The sequence below is a fragment of the Ahaetulla prasina genome, chromosome 4 (assembly GCF_028640845.1).
Source record: "Ahaetulla prasina isolate Xishuangbanna chromosome 4, ASM2864084v1, whole genome shotgun sequence".
Classification (NCBI taxonomy): domain Eukaryota; kingdom Metazoa; phylum Chordata; class Lepidosauria; order Squamata; family Colubridae; genus Ahaetulla; species Ahaetulla prasina.
The window spans coordinates 93,594,349-93,621,021 of record NC_080542.1 but is presented as its reverse complement, the minus strand read 5'-3'; the positions used below and the strand labels follow the sequence as shown (position 1 = coordinate 93,621,021).

General features: G+C 36.7%; 1 protein-coding gene and 1 long non-coding RNA gene across 4 annotated transcripts in view; one reads left to right on the top strand and one right to left on the bottom strand.

Moving 5' to 3' along the window:
• LOC131197175 (uncharacterized) overlaps positions 1–9,991 on the bottom strand; it is a 48,397-nt gene extending 38,406 nt beyond the window's left edge. For both annotated transcript variants that reach the window (XR_009154897.1, XR_009154898.1), the window contains exons 1-2: positions 9,843–9,991; positions 1,290–1,399 (exon numbers count right to left, since the gene is read on the bottom strand). This is a non-coding gene — a long non-coding RNA (uncharacterized LOC131197175). The remainder of the gene's footprint in view (positions 1–1,289; positions 1,400–9,842) is intronic.
• RBMS3 (RNA binding motif single stranded interacting protein 3) overlaps positions 1–26,673 on the top strand; it is a 783,951-nt gene that overhangs the window by 153,942 nt on the left and 603,336 nt on the right. The window lies entirely within an intron of this gene.

Sequence of the window (26,673 nt, the reverse complement as noted above, 5' to 3'; positions counted from 1 at the left end):
TGATTTATGTGTGGCGCCAATCATTGAAAAGTTTCTGGAAATTTCAGTTAGTACAAAATGTGACTGGCAGTTTGCTAACAGGTGCAAGATATTCAGTTTATAGAAGCTCAATTTATGGATCTGGTATTGATAATAATAATAATAATAATAATAATAATATTTTAATTTATAGACCGCCCTTCTCCCGAAGGACTCAGGACGGTTTACAGCCACTATAAAAACAAAAAACAACACATACAATGCTAAAAACAACCTTAAAAAACGTATTCAAATGGCCAATTTAAAATACAGTATCAACCCTATAAAATTAAGAATTTAAAACCCATATTTAAAAATTCAAGCCAGTCCAGAAAAGCGGAATAGATAGGTTTTAAGTTCGCGGCGAAAGGTCCTGAGGCCAGGTAGTTGTTGAAGTCCAGGGGGAAGTTAGTTCCACACGGTAGGAGTCCCCACAGAGAAGGCCCTCCCCCTGGGAGCCGCCAGTTGACGTTGCTTGGCTGACGGCACCCTAAGGAGTCCCTCTCTGTGAGAGCGCACCGGTCGCTGGAAGATAGATAATGGCAGTAGACGGTCCCATAGGTATCCCGGTCCTAAGCCATGGAGCGCTTTAAAGGTAGTAACCAGCACCTTGAAGCACACCCGGAAGACAACAGGCAGCCAGTGCAGTCTGCGCAGGATAGGTGTTACGTGGGAGCTCCGAAGTGCTCCCTCAATAACCCGCGCAGCTGCATTCTGGACTAACTGGAGTTTCCGGGTGCTCTTCAAGGGGAGCCCCATGTAGAGAGCATTGTAATAGTCCAAGCGAGAGGTAATGAGAGCATGATGTCCTAGGTATAAGAGACATTGTCATTTCCACTATGAATGTGCCCAGAATATATTTTCATTGCCATAAACTTGGCTATTTGGTATACGTATGACTGTCTTCTTTTGTATAATTATCAGACTTTCTAAGAATATTTTACTATTATGGCATTAATTGGAAAAGTGGGAAAATATACCTTTATCATCAATCTTGGCTTGGCAATAAAATAATTTATTGACATTGCCTTTAATTTGTTTATTGATTTTTCAAATTTATATGGCCACCATCTCACATGAAGAGACTCTGAATAACATACAATAAAACCAATAGTTAATACATTCTATGAAACCGGTTAAAAACAATAAAAACAATAAACATTGATGAAAGGAGACCATAAGGGGAAAAATTACATAATCTGTAGTCAACATATGGGTTCTCTACTATTAGTTCGATGACTTTCTGGAAGATCATAAAGGTTGGTACTTACCTCATCTAATAAAAGATGATGCTTCAGATGATGTGTATTACTGCAGCAGAAAAGACTCAGTTTCTAGATTCCCTCAGATGGAATTCTTTCACAGTTGAAACCTGCTGGACCTGATGGGATAGGTACACTAATTGTGAACTAGCTCAATACCATGCAAGACCTTAAAAGTTAAAACCAGAATCTTGAATTGAAACCAGACTGGTAACCAATGCAGTTGGAGCAGAGGTGTACTGTATCTTCTCTGCAGTTTGCACCAGTTGAAGCAACCAGATATTTATCATAGGCAATCCTATGAAGAGTGTGTTGCAGTAGCTCATTTGGGAATTGACCAATGTGTGAATCACTGTGAATGACACCTCATGATCCAAGAATGGGCACAATTGGTACACAACATGAAGTTGAGCAAAGCCTTCCTAGCCACAACTGCATCTTTTTCTCAAACATGATTCCAGAAGAAACCCCAGGTTGTAGACGAGGTCTGTCTAGGATAGTGCCATTCCAGCAAGTAAAGTCCCTATCCAGATGACCCTAAAAGATGGTGAAGTCCGAGATTGAAAAATCCCTAAAATTCAAATCCAAAGCTCAGTCTTGTCAAGGTTCAGCTGAAGCCTGTTGTTCCCTATACAGATCCTCACAGATACCAGGACAGGACGCCTAAAGCATGGCTTAATTCATCATAACATAAAGTTATAATTATCATCAGCATACCTCACTCTGTGGCAATAGATAAGGTCTCCAAGTGTTTTAGGTTTAATAGGAACCAAGAGAGCACTGAATCCTGTGGCACCCACATAGTAGGTGCCAACGGCAGGATCTCTGACTCTTGACCAACTCTGATCAACTGGTTTTAATTGTATTTATTTTATGGTTCTGCTTTGTGTGTGTATGCAGTTGGCTTAATAGTTTACATAATCAGAAATCTCTACACTACATTTTTTAAAGTTACATTGATTTTCAGTATTTAAATTTCTACCTGTTACACAGTGATAATTTTCAGTGCCAAATATTTACAGTTTAGAAATATCATTATAGAGAAATATAAAAAAGATAAAGACAACTAGACTGGTTTAGGAGTTTATTGGAACAAGAGAACCATAATGATATGGTTCCCCCCACACACTTTCAAAACTAGATTTTAGATGCCAAAGCACCCATCTTGCTTGGTGAGAAATTTTCCAGCCTTACTTTACTCTTTAGTGTAAGACTTTAACATATCAAGCTTTCCTATTCTGTTTATGAAGACATTTGTTTTTTATTAAAAGGAAATAGTTTGAAATTTCACTCATCCTTAATGAAAAAGAAATATAAAGCTCTGAAGACAGCAGTGGTTACAGATTCTTTACTTTCGACACCCTCTTGAATGTTTGACTAAATCACACAGTGAAGAGGATTAAAAAAAATTTTCTTATAGATCCATGATTTCTATACCTTGAGTTAACAAATACTTTAAGGTAATCTTTAGTAAAGGAAGATTTAAAAAATGTCAAGTGCACTAGACCGATCTAGTAACTACAGAGGCAATAAACTTTGTCTCAGAAGCCATAAGTCTTTTAAGATGAAGGAATTGAGCTTTTTCTTTTATGGTGCACAGCTTTGCATATATAAGGACTTGAGAGCTTTAGAGGCACCTCTAACTAAATTTATAAGAGTTGTGCTTCATGTCCCTGTTGCATGTCAAATGCTCTCTTGCGTTTATGAGCCAATCTTTCCTCTTTAGAAGGGAGAATTTGTTGACTAAAATAGTCATTAATTTGTTGGCTCAAATTAAATTGTGTGGGAAGTTCTCTTGTCCCCCTAATTTTCACTGGGGGATAGGAAACATAGGCCCAGATTTTGTTATACTCAATACTTGCTCTAATTGGGATATGAGAAAGTCATTGGAGATAAAACAGTATTACTTGACTCTGAATTGCAGAAAGATCAAAGTTTTTCCCCATGGTGCTGTAGGGGCAGTTTATGCAAAAGATTGTCTCTCTTAACTATCCTACATTTCTAAATATTCTGTTTTGCACAGAGGAAAATTCTTGTTTCTTTGCTATCTCAGGTTCTGAAGGGCAGATAGTAGCATCCCCCTATACTGGTGATGGCGAACCTATGGCATGCATGCCACAGGTGGCATGCATAGCCATATCTGTGGGCACATGTGCGCACCAGCCAGCTGATTTTTGGGCCTTCTAGGCCCACCAGAAGTTGAGAAACAGGCTGTTTCCTGCCTCCGGAGGGTCTCGGGGATGGTGGTGAAGGCCCTTTTTTCTCTCTCCCCTGGCTCCAGAGCCACTCTAGGAGTCTGAGGGGGCTTAAAACGGCCTTCCCTATCCCCCCCGAGGTCCTCCGAAGGCTGAAAAGAGCCCATTTGCCAAGTTCCGGTGCCACTGGAAGTTGGCAAACAGGCCTTTTTCAGCCTCCGGAGGATCTACAGGTGGGTGGGGGTGGGGAAGGCCATTTTCACCCTCCCCAGACTCCTAGAGAGGCCCTGCAGGCTGGGGACAGCAAAAAACGGGCCTTCCGGTCCCACTTGCCTTACACAATGTAAGCCGCCCTGAGTCTTCGGAGAAGGGCGGGGTATAAATGTAAAAAAACAAAAACAACAACAACTGTAAGTTAGCAAAGGGTCCATTTTCGCCCCCCGACTCCTAGAAAGGCTCTGGAGCCAGGTGAGAGAGAAAAACAGGCCTACCGGGCCAGTGCATGCCAGGAGCAAGGGTGGGTGGGTTGCCCACACATGCGCAGAGGTGGGGCGCATAGAATTAAAGGTGTGCCCGGCGCATCCTGGCATGCAATGGCAAAAAGGTTAGCCATCATTGCTAGTGTTTCTGCCAGTTAACTGTTGCATGGGCCCAATACATGTTATCTGCTAATAATTCTCTCATCTGAATTGAGTTCAGAAATTGCTAAATTCTGTTCAGTAGCATTTGCTGCATTGAGAATATTGCTATTTAATTAGGTATTGCTATAACATCTACAAATTATTTTATATATATAATGCATATATATTTGATATATATCATATTGGATTTATCAATATGATGAATAAGTATCACATTTGTGCTAGTAGAAATGATTTTATGAAGCATTATTTGTTTCTTTGGGTTTTTTAAAAATTTCTAAATAAATTATATTTTCAAAGAGATAGTATTTAATCATTACATAAAAGAAAATGTTAAAGAAAATAGATGTCAGACTATTTACTGAATCTGCACTACTATTAATCTTCTCATAGTTCCCATCACCAATCTCTTTCCACTTATGACTGTATGACTATAACTTGTTGCTGGCAATCCTTATGATTTATATTGATATACTGATCATCAATTGTGTTGTAAATGTTGTACCTTGATGAACGTATCTTTTCTTTTTATGTACACTGAGAGCATATGCACCAAGACAAATTCCTTGTGTGTCCAATCACACTTGGCCAATAAAAAATTCTATTCTATTCTATATATTTCAATTATTTTATTAGATTTTTATTAGATCAATCAAAAACATGTCATTGTTTAAAGCTTAACAATTGTACTAATTTATATTCACATGCTTATTCTCCAAAGGTAAGAATTATTCCCAATCAATGTACACATTGTAGGAAGTTAGCACCCACCCCTCTCCTAGAAAAATGAAATATTATAGGAAACATTAAAAGGGCACAATATCATACCTCACTGGATGAGAAAAGGAGAAACATGCTCTTGGAAAGCAGCCCCCACCTTTGTTAATAGCCCCAGAAAGACTGGGCCATCCTATCTATAGGACAAAAGACTTGGTCAGCTTATCTACAACACAAAATTCCCTCTGGACATAATAGGATTAGCCCTCTACCCATCTCACCACATGGCAGCTGGGAAGATTACAACCAAGCCTGGGACTCAAGAAAAACCTACAAAGTTGCCCCTGCATGGCCCCATGGGAGTCTGACAACTGATCAGAATATATTTCTTTCACAGAAACAGGAAGCGAGTTCAAAGCCCAAGAGAAGGTATAAATATATCTCACTCTCCATTCCAGCTACCCAAGACCTCAAACCATGTGGTCCTGTCCACCATTAAAACCATCCTTCCAAGCAGTCTCCATGTTTCCAGTGTCTTTCTCCCCACTTGGAATTGAACCCAGATGGACATTTCTTCCAACAACATTCATTCATATATCATATAACAATCCAGAGAGTCTTTCATTAAATACTTGAACTAAATTGGAATATATTATTTATACCAGAATGACAGAATAACAGAGTTGGAAGGAATCTTGGAGGTCTTCTTGTCCAACTCCCTGCTCAGGCAGGAAACCCTATACAAATCATTGTCCAATCCAGTCCTTTTAATTTAATTCCAACAATATTAGATTATCAGAGAAATCTAACATGTATTCCCATATTATTTTTGTAAAATTATATCCTTATTTAGAATATTGTTTTATTTAGGTTGCTAAGAATAAAAGCAATGGTGATCTCAAGCCATCATCCCATTTCAATAAAAATATTTGGGGGGAAAAATTGGCCTTGAAGACTGTTAAATACCCTGGTTGGTTTAAAATATAGTTTCTGCAGGGGTAATCCTTATGAGACATATGGATTGGATTTTAGGTCTCCTCGGATCAATTTGGGTTTCAGAGCACAATTCAAAAGACTGTATTTACCTTTAAACATTTGCATGTTGTAGTTTGAAACCTAGATATTGTAGAAGTTACATCCTCCTGAATGATGGTCTTCGAGGCTTATAGTTATCCCTGGAAGAACCTTCTCAGGATTCTTTCATAATGACTAAAAGATAATTTTGGGGGGTTTATAACATTTATTTATTTATTTATTTTGTCACAACATCATATAAAAAGATTATATAGTATATAAACATATATATGAGTAAATATTAGGAGGTATAAGCATCTATATATATATATAGGAAGAAGAAAAGAAAAACAGGACAGGAACGGTAGGCACGTTTGTGCACTTATGCACGCCCCTTATGGTCCTCTTAGGAATGGGGTGAGGTCAATAGTAGAAAGTTTTTGGTTAAAGCTTTTAGGATTATGGGAAGAGACCACAGAGTCAGGTAAAGTATTCCAAGAACTGATGATTCTGTTACAGAAGTCATATTTTCTGCAATCTAGATTAAAGCGGTTAACATTAAGTTTAAATCTGTTGGTTGCTCTTGTATTATTGCAATTAAAGCTGAAGTAGTCTTTAACAGGAAGGACATTACAATAGATGATTCTATTCTATTCTATTTTTTATTTTATTTTTATTTTATTTTATTTATTATTTTATTTTTATTCTATTGTTCTATTCTATTCTATTCACCCTAGGGATGTGGTAGGTCAGTGGCTAAAATGCTGAGTTTGTTGAGCAAAAGGTCACCAGTTCAGCGGTTCGAATCCCTAGTGCCGCGTAATGGGGTGAGCTCCCATTACTTGTTCCAGCTTCTGCCAACCTAGCAGTTTGAAAGCACGTAAAAAATGCAAGTAGAAAAATAGGGACCACCTTTGGTAACAGCGTTCCGTGCGCCTTTGGCATTTAATCATGCCAGCCACATGACCACGGAGATGTCTTCAGACAGAGCTGGTTCTTCAGTTTTGAAACGGAGATGAGCACCACTCCCTAGAGTTGGGAACAGTTGCCACATATGTGCGAGGGAAACCTTTAACTTTACTTCAACATTCACCATTTAAATTTTCTCCCTACAAGGCATGTCTATTAGCTTTTTGAAAATGACATTTTTATCTGCTCAGGAGTTTATACAATACGTGTATATTTCTATCTTTCTGGGGTCCCCAAAAAGTGAAAGCTAGTACCACATGTAGATTTTCTAAGGGATTTCTCCTTTTGGGAAAGCATATGCTAAAGGAGTTTTGCTGTAAAATGACATGTGGAGGAAGATAATATTTAAAATAAATTAAATAATAGTCTGGTTTTCATCTGAGAGCATTTATCTTTTTTCATGTATTACAATTTCTGAGAACAAAATAATGTAATAGAAGCCACAGGATTAGTTTGGCTCCATTCTCTGAACAACATGATATGCAAGAAAGAGGATTTTTCTTGAAGAATATACTTCAACAGACTTTCCAACAAGATTAATTTTAGGGATTTAATTTGCTATTAAGTCACGTTAGCAAGAGGTATTTGCTATATATGTTATACCAAACATAAATGTGGAAAGCAAATATGAAAAACAGAAGATGGGAAAACACTGCTATTCATTTTTCTCTGTTTCTTCATGATAGTGGGGATAACTCAAAACTTCTATGACTATCAAGTTTTACTCAATCGCTTCTGTGTGCGCCCTACATTCTAGAACAGCAACTAAATCAGAAACCTGCTCCCAGTTTTATTTAGCATTTTAATCAATGCTAAAATCCCATTTTTTTGTCCAAATAGACAGTTGAGCTTTGATCTTCGTCATTTGATTTAGGACTATCAATTTAAATGGGAGAATTGCTGTTGGTGGAGGGAATTATTCAGCTGTCGGTATTGCACAGAGTACCCAAATAAATGATGAAATAGTGTTTGTTTAGCTATGTTTGTATGTGTGTATTTCTATGTCTGTGTCTGTGTGCATAGTTTTGAATTTAAATGTTAGTGTCTGAGTGCTGAAACTGAAACTGAATGGAGAGATGAGATACAAATCGCCTTAATGAATAGTATATGGTCAGTTATACGGAATAAAGGCTTGAGATTCATAGGTGAGGAAGAATCTTGAGCAGTGCTTTCTGAAAGTGGTGAAAAGCAAGAAAAAAATAGAGAAAAGGTAAATGCCAGGGGCAGGTTTCAAAACCCATCACTACTGGTTTGCTTGTGGGTGTGTGTGGGGAGGTGGTTGGAGCCTCCCACCACTGTCACTACTGGCACTACTAGCAACCCACCACTGGTATATGCATGGCAGAGGTAGGCTTTGTGTCTGTGTGCCTAGACTATATTTCCATGGATGAAACAGTTCTTAACAAACTGATGGCCAAGGATATTGCACAATATATTGTGCATACTTCCCAACACATTGGGTTTGGGCTGCTATCCATGGATTATATTTCTGATTTTTGATATGTCCTGGTTCTAGCGCTCAAGCTTCTTAAATTGGGCTTTGATCATTTATTTCACTGGTATCAGTATTCACTGGTATCTACCACTTTAATAACTGGAGTTTCACAACAACACATTAGCGATTTTCACAAATGTAGAACTGGTAGTTGCATAGATATTTATAATTTAATATAATTAATTCAGAAAGTCTTCAAAGTTTTTAATTTTTTCACAGCTATATATTCTGTCAATAAGTAACTTTTTTTCTAGAACTCTTGGTTTTGCATTTAAGAATTGCTAGCTTACCTTATTCTTCATCTTAATGTGTAGAGCAGTAAAGGAAGGAATGAGAAATTGGGCTGAATCACAGGCACAGATATATGGAGGGTTCTTTTTCCTTTTGGATCAGTGGTGGTATTCACTTATTTTCGCTACCAGTTCGCAAATGTGAGTGCACTCAGGTGCGTGCTCGCTTCACACATGTGCACCATGCCTGCACATGTGGAGAGCCTTCTCATGATCAGAGTGTCAAAAATGGAACATGATGATATCCGGGCAGGTTGGCAGACCCTCCCACAACCGCCACTACCGGTTCACCCGAACTGCATAGAACCGGCTGAATTGCATCAGTGTTTTGGACCATCTTTTTCTAGATATACTAATTTTGCTACTTGTCTTTTGGGTATAGTGACCAGATTTTAACATTGGTAAAATGGGACACCATTGACAGGGTGGGGGGTGAGGTTGGGGGGGTTTCTAATTTTTTTTATTACCAGTTCTGTGGGTGTGGCTTGGTGGTCATGTGACTGAGTGAGTGTGGCCAACTTGATGTCTCTCACGTCAAAGTTTAGGGTGCAGAGTGTGTATGGGCACACAATTTTAAACTGGAGGACTATTAAAAAAAAGCAGTGACCTTCCTTGATGTGAAGCAAAGGTGATCTGTGCATGTTCAGGAGCTGCATATCCTCCTTCTTGAATACCTTCCATCAAAATATCTTCAGAGATCATATCATATCTCTTACACTGCATTTTCAATTAATTACAATACAGTGATCCTACCTATCTCATATGGTGTATTGCAGTTACTATCTGGAGTAATTACAATATACTATATTAAAGGGGGAGTGGTAGAAACATTAGGATGAATTTATACAGATAGCATAAAGGTGTGGGGCAAGGAGGAAATACTGTCATATGGAGTATTTGGCAAAAGTGTATAAAATTGAGGTCTGTGGGATTATCGTATCTGCTAAATTTAGAAAAACTCCGAGATTTACTAAACTGGAATTGATGCGAAAAGCCAATTCTTAAAATGAATGAAACCAGGAGCTTCCTGTGCCAGTCCTTCCACAAAAATCCAAACCTAATTACTCCATCTTTACTTCATCTCAGCAACCAGAATGAGTGTGGCGCTGCTGCTGCTGCGGCTGTTGTTTAATAATTCCAAAATTGACCAAGTAATTCACGAGCCAAGTTCTACTTTTAAGTTCAAACTTTTTTTTTTTTTTGCTGGCACGAACCCCAGCGGCTCTTCTTCCAAAGCCTACCTTGCTGGATTTTGCTGCGGCACCAACTTCCAGAGGTTCAAGCGCTAGGGAATTTCCGCGCAACCGAGGTGAAGCCGATGGGCAAAGGGTGGAGAGCGCATGCTCGGCCGCGACTGGATATTGCCCCAGCGACAGAGCGCTCCTTTCCATGCCCGACCACTCAGCTCGCTGCTCCCAGAGAGGAAATTAACACTGAGCGGAGAATACAGGCTGCCGATGGGGTGGGAGGGGCGGGTGCTCGAAGATGACTGGGTGGGCAGAGATAAAAAAACAGGCGTTTCCTAGAATGTCCTTGAAGAAACTTTTTGCCCTCCCTGTTTTGCTTTGCCTCTCTTCTCTTTGCTTTAACAAGATTTGCTCTCTCGAAGAGAGAAGTTCCGTTTGATCACAGTCAAGACCTTCCCTTCCCAGCCTAGAGACAAAGCACCCTGAAATGCACCCTCACTCAACTGGGACTTTTTTAGAATGCCATGGGACGCGGGACAAATTTCTAAAAAGCAGGACTGTCCCACCAAAAGCGGGACATCTGGTCACTATACTTTTGGGTAGTCTTTGGAGTCTCGGTTTTTCTGTCTGTTTCCACAGATAGAATGCTGTTCAGGAAGAGACAGTTAATTCTTCCAGGAATTAAACAGATCACTTGTGGGAATTGTAGGAATTTTTTGAAATGAGGCTCAAGAGTATAATTTGCATGCCAGTGAATAATGCTAAGAAATGAGAAATGCTGATTTTTCATTTTTTCATTTGGTTTATAGAAATAAACTAGGCTACTAGAGTTTCTAAAAAGCCTGTGTTTATATACCAGTTTATCTGTTTACTTACATCTGAGAGAAATCTACGTGCTTTTGGTTTCATTTTATTATCATAACAATTCTGTAAGGTTAGTCAGTAGGATGTAGATGTAGTTTATTATCTGGGGCTTTGAACTTCAAATCTTTCTGCCACATGTCCAGAATTCTAGTAATGTCATGATCCTGCCTCTTAAATTTCATAATATTCTTTCTGGAATGATTATTTTTTGTTTATTGTAGTTACATAATGCCATAATCTACATGAATTTTTGGCAGTTTATTTATCCAGAAGGATATAAAACACATGCCTTGCAGCAGAAAATAAACATTTAAAAAAAAATAACACATGAACGTGAAACTTATCCATAAGCACCATGAAATACAGGAGAATTTCATTTTCACTTATTTTTAGATTTTCAGTAATATGGGAGTTAATTGGAACTAAAGAATGTGGCTATTCTAGAGTATAGGAGACCATAGCTGAAAAACTTTGCCTAAGAACTGCAGTAAATATGTTCAGGGACTACCTAAAGGGGTACTACCAGGAAGATCAAATGGTTGTCTTGCAAACCTAGGTTCCAAGCTCAGTAAAGAGCTTTATAGGTTAAAACTAGCAATTTTGAGTTGTGTCTAGAGAAGGATCGGCAACCAATGTTTGCTACCATTCCGATTTGCTGTATTTTTAACCAACTACAGTTGTTTGAATCTTCATTATCTCTGTGCTTTGTGGAATTTATGCTGATTCATAGATTTAATATCTAGTCACACAATGCTTCATTTGGGTGAAAGGGTTGAAGAGATTTTGTAGTTTTTCTTTTCTGTTATACCTGAACAGTTAAGTTAACCTCTAATGTGATGTGGGAAATCAGTCAGGGACTTGAAGGATTTAGAATAAACTGACAAAAATTGCTTCTCTTTTTCTTTTTCTCCTGCACTGGCTTCTTCTTTAGGACAATCCTTTTGCAAGCAAAAAGAACACCCAGATTATTTATTTATTTATTGGATTTAATCCTGCTTTTATTACTTTGTAAAACAATTCAAGTTGGTGAATGTGCATAATACTTGTGTCTCCTTCTATTTTCATAAAACAGAAAATAGCCCATCAAACTGGCTCTCAGGATAAATTCTTGACAATTTTTGTAGCACATGAGGTCCGGTTTATTTTAAAGCTGGATTCTCTTAGATCAGAAAACCTAATTTGTTTTGGGGAGTGGGATGCTGGGCCTTTCTTGGTCTTTGATTAGAGGGCTGGCAGCAGCATTCAAAAACATGAGCAGATACTTACTTATATCTGGTGACATAAGTAGATAGCCCCAAAATTAAAAAAGATTAATTGAAATATAATAATTTCAATAAAATTAATATGATTAGTTCTTATACATTTAACAATTTTTCTCATATAAGAGTATTATTTAAAAGGAGGAAAATTATGTTTGGATAGCACCTTTGAGAGTGTCTCCTAAAGTTTAGAAGATATTTTTTATTATTTCTGTGTTAGTTATGATTAGTTTCTTTAGTTGTAGAATTCATTTCCCACATGAGTTTAAGGCATTGAATGAAAATAATTTAATAAATTCCAACATTCTAACTCATCTGCAGAAACTGTTTCTGCAGATGAGTTAGAATGTTGGAATTTATTAAATTTCAGGTACTTATTTCCACTCTTTCTATGTAATTGCATGCTGGGACACTAGTATACCAAAGGAATCTATGGATATAGCTAGAAAACCTTCGTTCAAAAAGGAGTTCTTGCCTGTGAATCTAGGCATTATCAGTTGAAGGTAATTTCCAATATTACACTTTACCCTCCAATGTTTTAAATGAAATGAACTGATTCTTTTGTCATAACAGTCTTTTACATGATTTTGTTAGTTGTCTTCAGGATGTTCTTTTAAAAAATAAACTGATGCCTTTTCTGATGTGTGGAGTTTGCTTAAGGCTTTTTCCCTCCCCAAAATGGGAAGCATTTTATTTCCAGATGGGAATTGCACTTTGCACTTTGAATAAGGGCCAACTCAACAAGTGTTTCCTATCAACCTTATCAATACAAGTTAATAAAAAGACCCCGTGGGTGGCTCTAAGTTCTCTGAGTGAGTTCAAAAATGCTTCAGGATGTGATCTTTCTCAAGCACCCAAATGCTGTGGGCGTTTTGGTGTACACACATCACAAATAATCCTTTGAGTCAAATTCTCTCTGAATTGCACTGCTTCAAAAAAAGACAAACAATAACAAGAAATATCCGCTCCTTTTTTCCTCCTGCACAGTTCAGTCTAGTCAGTCTCTTTCCTTGGCCATAGTTTCAGGCCATAGTTACAGAACTTAAAGAAAAGGGAAAAAAGAAGGGGGTGGGGAGACTCAAAGGAAGAAAACAAAGAATTAATGTGCATTAAAGAAAGACTTCTTTTACCAAGCACTGTACAATATACTGTTTTTAAAAGTTGGAAACTATTTTAGCAAAGAAGCTTGAGTTGTAATTTAGATAACAACTCTGACAATGAGCCAGCTTGTTAATTGTAAAGACTCATGGAGAGCTGCCAGCGACAGTATTTTTCCTTTTATAGCCTGGCCACGAAATCTTTTTGTAAGTTTCTGAATGATGTGACACTCTGTGTTATACCGTGTTTCCCCAAAAATAAGACAGGGTCTTATTTTCTTTTGACCCCCGAAATATGGCCTTGGCCTTATTATCAGGAGAAGTGTCTTATCCCTAAACCTCAGCCCTGGAGCGCTGCCCAGCTGCCTTGTTGGTGACACTCAGGCTGCTGCCTCAAGCAATCTTCCCATGCAAACAGCACGAGGTGAGGAGGCAAAGTGGGGGGAAGTGCCCCATACGAACCTGCCATCCATGTGGAAATGGGGTGCTTTTCTTTTCTTCAGGCAGAAAGTGGCCATGACTTGCAACAAGTGGTTTTCTGGTCTTGGGAATGGCGGGATGAATGAAGGCAGACTCAGGAGTTAAGGCATGAAGCTTGGCAGGAGGGAAAGAGGACAGTGGCTGGAACCCACCTGAGCATCCTTGCAGGCACCAGATTGAGGCTGCCCTTCAGCTGGGGGGGAGGGGCACTTCCTCCCCTTCCTCCTTCCCTTCTCTGGCTACTGGGGATCACCTGCCTAAGTCGGACGCTGGAGTGGCTGCCCCGGGAAATCTGGCATCCCAGCATTGTCATCGGCATCATCGGCATGGCTGCCTTTTTCCCCCACCCCTTTCCACTGTCCAAGCATTTAACCCAGCTGGTGACTCAGCGGCCCCCTCGCTGCCCCTCCCCCTAAGCCAGTCCATTTATTAAATCCTATCTTGGAGCTCCAATCCTGGTGGGTTGAGGCCATTTTAGCATTCGACCCACACTCACAAAAAAAGGGTTTGCTGAGGGTAAGATTGGGTTGTGGATACAGGCAGTGGGCAGAAGGCAAAGGTGACCCCCCCACCCCTCCCCAGCCCCCTCCCTGCTGTTTCTCCTCCACCACAGGGCTTTTGGCATCCATGGGGGCTGATCGCCATCCTCCCACAGGGAGCTCCTTTAGCGCGGGGAGTGGCAGGACATCTCTGCACCCTCCCATTGTATGGAGCTGGACAGGCAGGCAGGGAAGAGAGGCTGGTGCTGCCTTCCAGTTGAGGGAGGGGGGAGGCTGCTTGCAAAATCTGCTTATCAGGACTGCAGACTTCCCTCCCCCGCCCCCCCCTCCCGTTCAACCGGGCTCCCTCACAAAGCTTGCGAGGGGCTCCCAGTTGCAGCTCGCTTTTTCTGGAGTGGCCGCCCCTGTCGGAGACCTATTTCTCCCCTGAGCTGAGGCCAATTGGCAGCAGGGGTGGTTGGGAGAAGCCACAGCAAAAAGGTCAGGCTAGCCGGAGCCACTTTTCACGAGGGGCTGGAGGGTGTAGGCTTGAGAGATGGCTCGCTGGGCCAGAGCTCCGGCGCCAGTCCCTTTCCCCCCAGTCCCAAGTGACAGGGCTAGGGTGGTGAGTATATTTGCAGCTGCTCTTTGTAGCCGCCACTAAGAGAAGGGGCGCGTAGACTAGGGTTTGTGGGAGCGGTCTCCACAAGGCCATTCCACATGGATAGTAGGGGTGTATGGGGCATGTTCCCCCTCCCTTTCCCCCTCCTCATGTTGTGTTGTTTGCATGGCAGCTGCACATGTGTCTAAGTATTTGGGGGAAAGGGCTTATTATTGGCTTATTTTGGGGGGGGGGCTTATTTTACCTCAAACACTCAAAAGCCCAATTGGGCTTATTATCGCAACATGTCTTAGTTTCAGGGAAACACGGTATTATATTTTCATATGCAGGTAGTCTTCAACTTACAACTGTTTATTTAGTGACTGTTCGAAGTTTCAATGGCCCTGCAAAAGTTACTTACAACCATTTTCACATTTATAATTGTTGTAGCATCCCCAGGGACACATGATCAAAGTTTGGATGCTTGGCACTGTAAAACCAATTTACAGTGGTTTCAGTATCTCAGTGACATATGATCACTTTCTGTGACCTTCTGACAAAGCAAAGTCAATAGGGAAGTCACTTTCACAACAACTGTATTACTAATTAACTGCAGTGATTCACTTAACAACTGTGGCAAAAAAGGTCGTAAAATGAGGCAAAAATAACTTAACAATTATCTTGCTTAGCAATGGAAATTTTGGGCTCAATTGTCATTGTAAGTAAAGGACTATCTGTATTTCATTTCAATCCCTTATCCTGGTACTGCATTACACATTTGATAGATACTTAGAAACGAATACCCACTCACCCGCAACCTTTGCACAGTGGGTGGTCCTGGGAAAAACAAAGTTTTGATGATTAGGTCTTATTGAAAACATTTCTTAAACCAAAAATGCAAACAAGATCACAGCCAAGTGATTAATCTCAAAACCATTATAGAAATTGCAGTTGCAAAGGCATTTTTTCCCCAGCTTTATACTTCACAGCACTTTCCCGGTATTTGCCGTCTCAAAATGAAAGATTGCTTCTTTGTTTCTAATCAGCTTGCTAGATTGTTTGGAAACATGTATATAGATGGAATCCAACAAACTGGAATAAATTTTGGTTACTATAAGAACTCTTTAAACAGGTCTTCCTGATGTGATTCAGATACCATAGCTTTAACGTATCTTTGATATTTCACTTGGATTTCATAACGTAAATGTACTAATTAGAAAAAATATTTAATTCCATTTGGCCATATGTTTTGGCATGCAGTGATTTATATATCTATGCCATCAATTTTTTTAAAAAACCTCCATGAAAATTATTACTTAAATAATATGAAATATGTGATTTTTGAGTGTATTTTTATTAAAATACACATTTTAAAAGCAGTTTGATATGCATGCGCATATGCATTCAAACATCTTTATTAAAGTTATGTTCATTTTTATCTTACCTACTCAAACAGTCATTAAACTCAAAAACAATATAACCATTTTAAAATATTAAATACAGCCATATAATGTAATAAAAACCATGATTTAACAGTTTGAAAAATAACCCTCACCAGCAAATTCTTGTTGGAAAAGCCATGTTTTCAACATTGTTCAACACATTAAAAGCGATGTGGCCATCTGGATATAAGAGGGATAAATTATTCTAGGACCAAAACTAAGAACCATAGCAACCATTAACTCCTTTAGTTTATTGGGCTAAAAACTGCATCTGGATATTTGGGAAGTTTATAAGTTTGTAATTTGAAGATTGTCTAATAAAACTGTACAAAGGATTTGGATTGGGCTTTAGAAGGTGAGTGCTCCAAGGCTCAAGTCTCTTGTTAAAAACCAGTGTGACAGCTTCCAGGGCATATTATTATAATTTAAGTATTCCTGAGAGTGAAAAAGTGGAGGTTTATTTTTTGCGTGTAGAAGCTTAATGAAACACTATGGAAAAGCTTTTGAAACATTCGTGCTGAGTTTACAAGAAGATGCAGTATATCTACCTACACCTGAAGCAACTTTAAGAGATGCTTTGAACATGACTGGAAAATCTTTCCAGATAGTTTGCTCATTACTAATCTACACATAACCCATCCTTGATTCATTCTTAATTACATGGCTGCCTGAAATAGTTTACAATGTTTACTGAGGTGCCTTACCTTATAAAACTATGTACAATAAAAACAGCAGTGATAAAATATTAATAAAATCACCAGTAGCATTTAAACTTTGTTTTTAGTCAATTACTGAACAATGAAATCAGATACCAGAACAAAACAACCAAGCCCATTCATGATATATCTTTTTTTTTAGAAGTGGATTTTTAGCACTCTGTTATAGATGATCTGTTTCTTCTTGGCCCTACTCTTCCTATAGATAACAGCAGTAGCTAGAAAGAGATTAAACCACATAACATACTGCTTGAAGTTTCCTAACCTTGCCTATTGTTTGATTTTTAAAAATCAGAGTTTCCTAACCTTGCCTATTGTTTGATTTTTAAAAATACATAGAACTGCCTCACTCCAGAAGGTCTAAAAAAGGGGGCAGGGGGATTTGGTAACCACATACAAAAAAATCCAACTCAGCTTAATGCTGAAAGACACATCCAAAAATAATATGTTTTCCTCATCTTACATAACAGGACTACAAATAATTATAAACTTTCCCATCTGTATTTAACAAACTTGCAATATTAGATACACAAATATCCCTGATGTGAAAATCTATTTATCTAGTAATCAAATCATCTTAACATCTGCTTTATACACACACACACACACACACACACACACACACACAAATAACCAGTCAACATGTTACTCCAAATGTAAAACTAATCTTCAAATCCGTCTGTTTAACATGTAGAAAGTCCACAAATGCCTTCCGGTCTCCTATGAAGTTATCTAGTCCATTGTCTCTAATCATGGAATTTTGCCATCTCTGCGAGTTAACACAGTTTTAAAATGTACTCTTTGACAGTCCGCTTCATCTTTTCTTTCCAATCCTAGCATACACAATCTAAAAAAAATAGCATCCTAAACTATTTTTCAATTGGTTTGTCCATAATACCTAAAAGGAAAGATTAGGGTTTCATTAATATTTGTGTTTTAAATATTTTCTGTGTTGTCATTATTATATGTATTGAATATGATTTAGCATGCTTATAAGACCAACACATGTGATAATATGTACGTGGATTTTAATTGCATTTTCAACAGTTGTTGGAAATCTGTCTATACATTTTTGCTAGTCTACTTGGTACATCATTTTAAATTTTTTATTTCAAACTGGGATTCAAAGTAAATTTTAGACTATTATTCAATACATTTTCCTATTTGTCTAACATATTATAACCAAAGGTTTTTTGCTCATTTTACCATACAATATTTGGCATATTCATCTTCCAGATTCATCTGACTCTGTAAGCCACTTAGAGAGGGCTGTGAAGCAGTATAAAATTCTCAATGCTATTCCTATCTTAACTAACTTTTTATAAGCTTCAGGAGGTCATATCAAGAACATAAATTCATATCCAATTCAGATTTAATTCTTATAAAAACAAAAATTTTGTTATAAGTTTAAATCTTTCAAAAATTCTACAATAATAGAACCAATCATAAAAAATCCTTCAGTTGGTAATTTTTCTCTCTTTTTATTTTAAATCCTTCAAATATCAGTAGATCCTGATATTTATACATTTAATTCTAATAACATCTCTTTTCTATATAGTGCTTCATGGGATGATAACCAAAGTGGCACATTGACAACAAATCTTTTTCTTTATTTTCACCATATATGCACTACACACACACACACACACAAACACACACACACACACACACACACACACACAATCAAGTGCCTAATGATTCTAAAAACCAAGTTTAACTTTTACCTTATCATACCACACATAAGCAAGCCATCAAAATCTCAAATCAAAAGCATCAAGATCCAACAACCTTGAGTTTTTCAAAGTTTAAAAAACTTTGGGATATTTTTTTTTCTTTTTGTATATGATCCCTTTTTTATAATATTAGTGTTTGAAGTTTGTCAAGTTTTTCTTTTTTCCATTCTGTATTTTATCTTTGTTGATAAAAATTAAATAAATAAGTTTTTTTTAAAAAGGATTTTGATAAAGTACTTTGTAAACTTTTACTTGTTCTTCCTCATAATTTATTTTTCGTAGGTTTCAATACTTACTGGCAATAATACCAATAAAAGGATTAAAAGAACAAGCAATGTTCTATCCTTATTCATTCATAGTAGCTGTACTATGTTATGTGGTTTTCAACTAAATATGATGAAATAGTAAAGAAAAAAATAGAAAATTTTGATTAGAAAATCAAAAATACTTGTAGTATCTATATAGTGTTGCTCCAGTTTGCAAATTTATTCTAAAAATTTTCATCAGTTTGCTGGTAAGCTGGGTTTGAAAAATGGGTGGATTGCTGGGAGGAATAAATGGCTGTTTCTTCTTGGCTGAATCTGTATCTTCTCTTTTATATTGGGCCTTATTAGAACATACAGTATTTAAAAATGTTAAAATATTATTTCTAACTCTTGCTTGGATTTCTGTACTTCAGTTCATAGAAAATTAGAGAAATGTTTCATATTGGGACAGAGAGTTTTTTCTTACATGTATAGTATATAACAGTTCGACTGTAACACAATATAAGCTTGGTTTATTATTTTGATTAATGGTACTACTAACTTTGGTGCTACTAATGGTACTACTAAGTTTGAACATATGGAGGAGGAGATTTTTTACTTTAAAAACCTGGTTTCTTTTCTTCTTTCATTCAATTATGTCCACTTCTCAGAGACGTACTGGACAATGCCTGCAGTTTTCTTTGCAAGGTTTTTCAGATGCCTTCTGCCATTGCAGTCTAGTCCTGGTTTCTAGCCTAACCATTACACCAAACTGGCTCTCAGATATGATGGCCGTATATGCATTGTAATTATTAGTTTATTGCTCCTTTGGGCAAGTACAGTAATCCTTTGGAAAGAAAACATTAATAACCGAGATTAAAGTTATCCTTTGATTGAATCTTGTCAAAATTGCTCATTTAAGATATCCATTATTAAACTTAAAAATAAGAATAGTTAGAAATCTATGTTTTTCCAAAATTTCAGTTTGCACTCAGGGCCAAATAAGAGCAAAAACTTCAAAGGGTCATTTTTTTTTTTTAGCTAAGAAGGAAGTTATAGCTATGTAGAAAATCTGTCTTGATGCAGAACAAAAAGTTCAAGCCTTCATGTCTTTTTCTTCTTCTCTTTTGGGTCAACAGTCTTTTGGCTGTTCTATTCTTAGCCTTCAGATTGGAATATATCTGCTTCATGTATACACGATAGTTGTGTTTGATCTGAGCAGCACAGGTTTCTATCCAGACAGGATTAGCTATAGCAGTTACCAGCAATTTTGAATGTGATATTTGCTTTGATATCAGTGTGCATATAGCAGGGCTTTTATTGAAAGAGTCTTAGAAACAGGTCTAATGCAACTGACCTAAAAGGTTCTGAGAATATTGTATCAGTGAAACTTACTAAGAGGAAGGTTGCAATTCATGTTTCTGCAGATGATTAATGCCATCCAAATCAATGGAGATAGCTAAATGCTGTTCTAAAATAGCTGTTTTTTCACTCTTAATTAAAGAAGCTAGACTTATATTCTATTATATTTGATCCTGGCAGATTTAATTTTTTTCCAATTCTGTAGTGTTAAAGTATAAAAGGAATATAGTGCTGGGAATACTTCTCCTTTGAAATTAAATTTCTGTGTTGTAACTGGAGTAATGCAAAATTGGATTTTTGATTTGTGTATCAATATTTGAAATTATGTCAATCTATTTTTTAATTCAGTATGTATAATTCATGCTGTTCTTTTATTTTATTTTCTGATACATTCAAATTGCTGGACTGCAAAATGTCCTAAGAACAAATTACACACAATAGACAAGTTACAAGCCTTTTGGACTAGGGGGCTCTGACAACATTAACTTATGTCCTTGTCCCCTTGAAAATAGGCCACTGTATATTTGGCTGCCTTTGAAGGTGTCTCTTTTAAAATGCAGTAGCCTATCTTCTAAATGGAGACAGCAGAATTATCATTTTTATCACTGGACTAAACTTTCTACATTATCGTATTTTATTTTTCACACGGCTAAGAAAATTTTTTGATCTTTTTTTATGCTTTCCTTTAAAAGCATCAATCAATTAAACAATCAATGTTCTGTTGATTAGCTTTGAAGTCTTGCATGACTTGTCATCTAAGTACCTAAAATGCTATTTGTTTTGAGTTGCAATCTAGACTCTGGGAGATAATGTGCTGAAGATCCCACTCCTTGTAAAGTGAAGGGACAGGAGGCCAAATGTACCTTTTTGGTGGTTGCCCTTTCTACTTTCCACCTGAGATAAGTAATATCCCAACCTCTTCGCTTTGAAAAAAAGTTTGTTTTCTCAAGGTATTAAGGCCATAATGATAGAAAAATTCTATATAGTTAGGCTGCTTTTTATTTTTACAATATTTATTTCTAGTCATATACATTTTAAATAATAGCAAACTGCCTGTAATTTTATAAATGAATGAATGAATGAATGAATGAATGAATGAATGAACGAATGAATATCTGGAGTTTAAGATATATGTGATCCATTCATATAATTATTAATGGAGAAAAAACACTAGGCTAGCTCCTGGTTTCCAAATGTTATTTTGTATCTTGATTATTCTATTTACTTCTTCACTTCAGTAGAAGTCGGAATGTTACAGAGGGATTCAGTGTTAACCACTTTATGATATTACATAATTTCTGGATTTTACTTTTGAGTTATTAAATTATCAGCAACTCAGGTGATTTGAATGCCATTTCTTCAGAATGATTCCATTTATGTTTATTAAGGAGGAAACAGCACTGGACACCTTCACGTGGATTATTGATTGATTTATTTTCTTTAGCTTAACTTGGAACTTGCATATGAACAGTTTGTGGTCTATTACACAGTCAACACCTGGCCATGATTGAGTTCCTTTATTTTTGTGTAGTCTGTTTCATTTCTATGTACTCCACCTGGAGATATCAATATGTGTTATTTATTTATTTATTTGTTTGTTTGTTTGTTTGTTTGTTTGTTTGTTTGTTTGTTTGTTTATTTATTTATTTATTTATTTATTTATTTATTTATTTATTTATTTATTTATTTATTTATTTATTTATTTATTTATTTATTTATTTATTAGATTTATATACCGCCCTTCTCCCGAAGGACTCAGGGCAGTTTACAGCCAAAATAAAACACAATTGCACAAAAATTAAAACACTTTTAAAAATCTGATTCAATTAAAGCCCGAAACAGAACTTTAAAACTATAGTAAAACCATAATAACCCCTAATTAAAATTACTTTAAGCCAGCCCTGCGCAGGAAAACAAGAAAGTTTTCAGCTCGCGACGGAAGGTCCAGAGGTCAGGGAGTTGTTGTATCCCTGGAGACAGCTCATTCCAGAGGGCAGGTGCCCCCACAGAGAAGGCCCTCCCCCTGGGGGTCGCCAGTCAACATTGTTTGACTGACGACACCCTAAGGAGGCCCTCCCTATGGGAGTGCACAGGTCGATGGGAGGCTATTGGTGGCAGCAGACAGTCCCGTAAATAACCCGGTCCTATGCCATATCCTATATAAGTGTCATTTTGAAGTCAGAAATGTTTGAAGTCAGTGTTAGATATGAAGAAATCATTGGAGTGATAGAAATTGATGTCTCTCCTCTTTATTTTGGTTTCCTAAGACATATAACTCAACTATACATTCCAGTATAGTTATACCATAAAGCAACCATTCTGCTTGCAATTCACTTGATTTCATATTAAACATAGTCATAAAACCGGTCAATTTCCTCTTCATTTGCATCAGTGGTTAGAGCATATGCTTGTACAATTTTCCTATTCAAGGATTGTTTGAAATCTAATTTATTTCAGTCACTGACTACATTGTACCAAAATACAGTCTTTGCTGTCTTCAGGATGATCCAGTTAAAAACAGATTGCCAGATGTCCTAAAGGCTTTAATCTAGCCATACAATAAATAGCATTAGTCCTTGAAAAGATCCTCAATTCTTCTTCAGTAGTATGTTAAGGGTCATCTGACCTTCTGGCATTATATCATCAATCATTTTATAATGTCTATTCATATTTTTGTTATTTTATAAAATATAGTAGCTGTCTTCTCCCATGCAGTATGAAATGATGTTTTTGATAATGTCACTAAAATGATCATCTGCCTCCAGCATTGTTTTATATCACTGCTACTCAATTAAGGTGCTTGCTTGTTTTAGCTAGGCAGCTGAGATGACCTTCATGCCTTGACTGGCTCTGAGCATTCTTTCTCATCTCTCCCCACAATGAAGAGACAGCCTAGAAAAATATGAGGGTTGGAAAATAAATGACATACTGCAGATGGTATCTATAACATCATTAAACATTCACATCTGCCTATTCTAGGTCTTTGGGAAGGACTTGATAGGTATACAAAACTGCCAAATCCAGTCTGAACATCTGGATGACTATACAACAAACCATAAATAATAATACATGCATGGTAATGTGTGTATATGCATAGAAGAACAAACACTAGGAGTTAACTTATTCTTCAATTATCTTCATTATAGGGAAGTAAGTTCAGTTAAATCAGTGAATTGATTTATATTTAGTTGTTTAAAAAAGTTAACACAAGTATTTTAATCATGTTTGTGTTAAGATTTGTTTGAAGGTGAGAAAATAATTTGCATAATATAAATACTATTTCTTGAAACACATTTCATAGCATGCTTTTTTACCTGATGTGTTAAGACTATAAAATTATATATAGGGTTTAGAACCTGTGTTCTGAAATTTGCTCTTAGCAAACAAAAAAACCCTACATTATGTTTTCCTGTTTGTTGTGTGAGATGCTATGCTACATCATTCACTGAAACAGACTGTCAGATCATCTGCATTGCTAATTTTCAATCTGATTTCTGGTAAATTGGTTTGTTTGTTTTTAACACACACAATTAGTGAATATTTTAGATTAAATCAAAGGAAAAGTGTATAGGAAGTGAAGCACTAAGCTAATGAAACGAAGTAAATTTCTAAGAAGTTTCATTTCAATTAAAATATTTTATATGATTTAAAGTGAAGGTTTATGTAAGAAATTCTGTGGAAGTCAGCAGGTGCATTGTTCTGTGCTGCTGAAAGATAAAGGTAGAGCAGGAGCCATTTATGTGATTTTAATTTTAAATAGAAAGAGCCAACTATGTGTTGAACAGTCAGGTTCTCTCTGAAGTGAATAGGACTTAAGACTGTTCAACAGATGTTCAAGAAATCTCACAGCTTGGCACCATTTAGTCACAGGGGCTTTGTTTCAAAATACTGCAAGAGAAAGGTCAGGTACCATCAGAATATTTTATTCTCTTCAGTATATTCCTATGAACTCTGTTTAAGAAGAAATAACATTATAAACCTTGGCCAAGAAGAAAACTTGCTTACTAGAAATTCAAATTCAAAGGTCACTTTTTCTTCCAAGAAAGACACTGTGCAATTTAATAGTGGCTGGTTGCAGAAATTTCAGGAATATATGAGAGAATTTGTGCTGATTTGTAGAAAAAATGAAGTTGTGATTAACAAGTAGCTTAGCTCTTAGTTTTCCCATTGCTGTTTATTGGATAGTTACAAGAAGGATGATGAGGTTACATTAATATATATGAAAGTACTATAGTCACAAGTTTTTATTATTTTCTGAAATCTTATTTACAATTCTGTAAACAATAGTATTCAGTTGTGACAATAATGGAATTGACTTTAATTTCTGTTTTCTAGAGGGGATAGCAATAGCACTTTGACTTATATACCACTTTACAGGGCTTTACAGCCCTCTCTAAGCAGTTTTACAGAATCAGCATATTGTCTCCAACAATCTGGGTCCTCATTTTACTGACCTCGGAAGAATGGAAGGCTGAGTCAGCCTTGAGCCTGGTGAGATTTGAATGCCAAATTGCAGGCAACCGAAAGTAGCCTGCAATACTGCATTCTAACCACTGCATTACCGTGGCTCATTAATTAATTAATGATGAGTAGATTAATGATATCTGAAAAATCATGAAGTCTAAAATATTATCCCTGTATTTCTTTTTCTTTCTCTGCAATCCCAACATATACAGCAAGAGATAAGGAATAAAAATAGTGTACAAGGCTATTATACTTTTTCTTTGCCCTACTTAATGTCCTTGATGTATACCAATTTCATACAGTGACAGCTAATATGCAAATCAGTGAAAAGCTCCATTAGTTGTTTGAAGCTAGGGAAACCCATCTGTCAGTATCTGTGACATTTTGTAACCTGAATTTTCATGTGGGAATCTCCTAGACAGTTGAATTTCCTCTAGTGTCTAATGTTCTCAGAATCTCTGAGGAAGTAGTGATACATTTTTTATTGCCTCGATGCTTGGTGATATGTAGCCTTCCATTCTTTTGTATTTATACACAAACTTTTGGCAATGAGAAAGGAAGAAGAAATAGAGAAGGGAAGTGAAAGATATTTTCTTCAATAGTAATCTTCTTTTCCATGACCAAAATCTAAAATATTTTGTGTTACAGAAATCATAACCAGAATTATGAATGATAGTTATTTTTATTAATTACCAGTTGTCCTTTTACATAAGATAATTTTATTCCTATTTACATAAAAATGTAAATGAACAGAGTTGAATAAAAAAATCCATTGAATATGTGTTTCTTTTATCTCCTTAATATGTTAATATTGAAACAAATTAGGTTCTAACAAAAAAAGCAGAGGAAGTCTAACACTTTTGCAGACTGTCCATGTAGCTCCACAGGGAGGGGGAAATCCCTTCCTCCAATTCCCCCCAATTCTTCACCTTCCTGTGCGAGTTCCCGAAGCATCAACTCTTTGTCTCTTTGGTAATACCCCCTTCCTCGTTCCTTGGAAACCTCACCTCTTAAATGAGCCACGTCCAGAAGTCTGAAACAATCATGAGACCAATGTGTAGACAAGCACCCTTGGAAACAGCCTTTTGGCAAAAGGTAGAAATTTAATAACCGGTTCGCCCAGGGTCAGGTTGGCCATTGCAGGAGGCTCATCTCACATGTGCGGTGGAGCTGGCAGACGGAGATGGGCCACACATCCCATGATAGCCAACCTGATCCTGGGCGAACTGGTTGTTAAATTATTTGAATCCCATCACTGGTTGTATGGATCAATATATCTGAGCAGGGCACTTGTTAGTTTACACTAAACTTGCTGTTACAATGGATACTTCTTGCTTGCATATTCCTCTGCATTTATGAATAAGGAGAAATAAATTCTGTGAGCATTTTCATTAGTCCCTGGGCTGATTATATGGTTAAAATTCAAAATAAAACATTGATTAACGCTGGCAAATTTTATGGATTTTTGCAGTGACTGAAATCTCAGATTAGGGTTAGAATCCCAACCCCAAGTTGGTTTTAAAAATTAGTGATGAAATGAACGATCCTAATTGAGGAAAAATATTATTTTTTTGCTTAATCAATAAGTGCAGCTTAAAGTAGTTTGCAAATTTAACATATAGGACCAAAGGTAAACTCCGAATGAAACAGCCTTACCTATAAAAATCAAACTTGTATCTTCAATTCAAGCTAATTTTTTGTTGACTCAAATATGACATGTAAATTTAGCCCTCAGCCTTAAAACCCATAGATACATTTTAGAATTGTTTAAAATGTGCTTCTAAAATATCTTAAATATGCTTCTAAAACATTCTAAATTTGTAATATTAAAATTGTTAGCAGAACAACAACAACAACAACAATAATAATAAAATATATGCCCTCTTTAGAAACTATTGACTCACTTATAGAACTGCATGATATAAGTAAGATAAAAAATATGATCAGGAAGGAGATTAAATATGAAGTAAGATGATATTATAGCATGAGAAAGATTAACATGTTGGGTTGGAATTACAGACCTTCACTGATTCATGGCACTCACCAGAGGACAATTTTGGTGGTTGTATGTTATCTACTCCCACAGTCTAAAACCAGCTAACAATATAAACAGATAAAATTGCCACCCATACATATAAATATA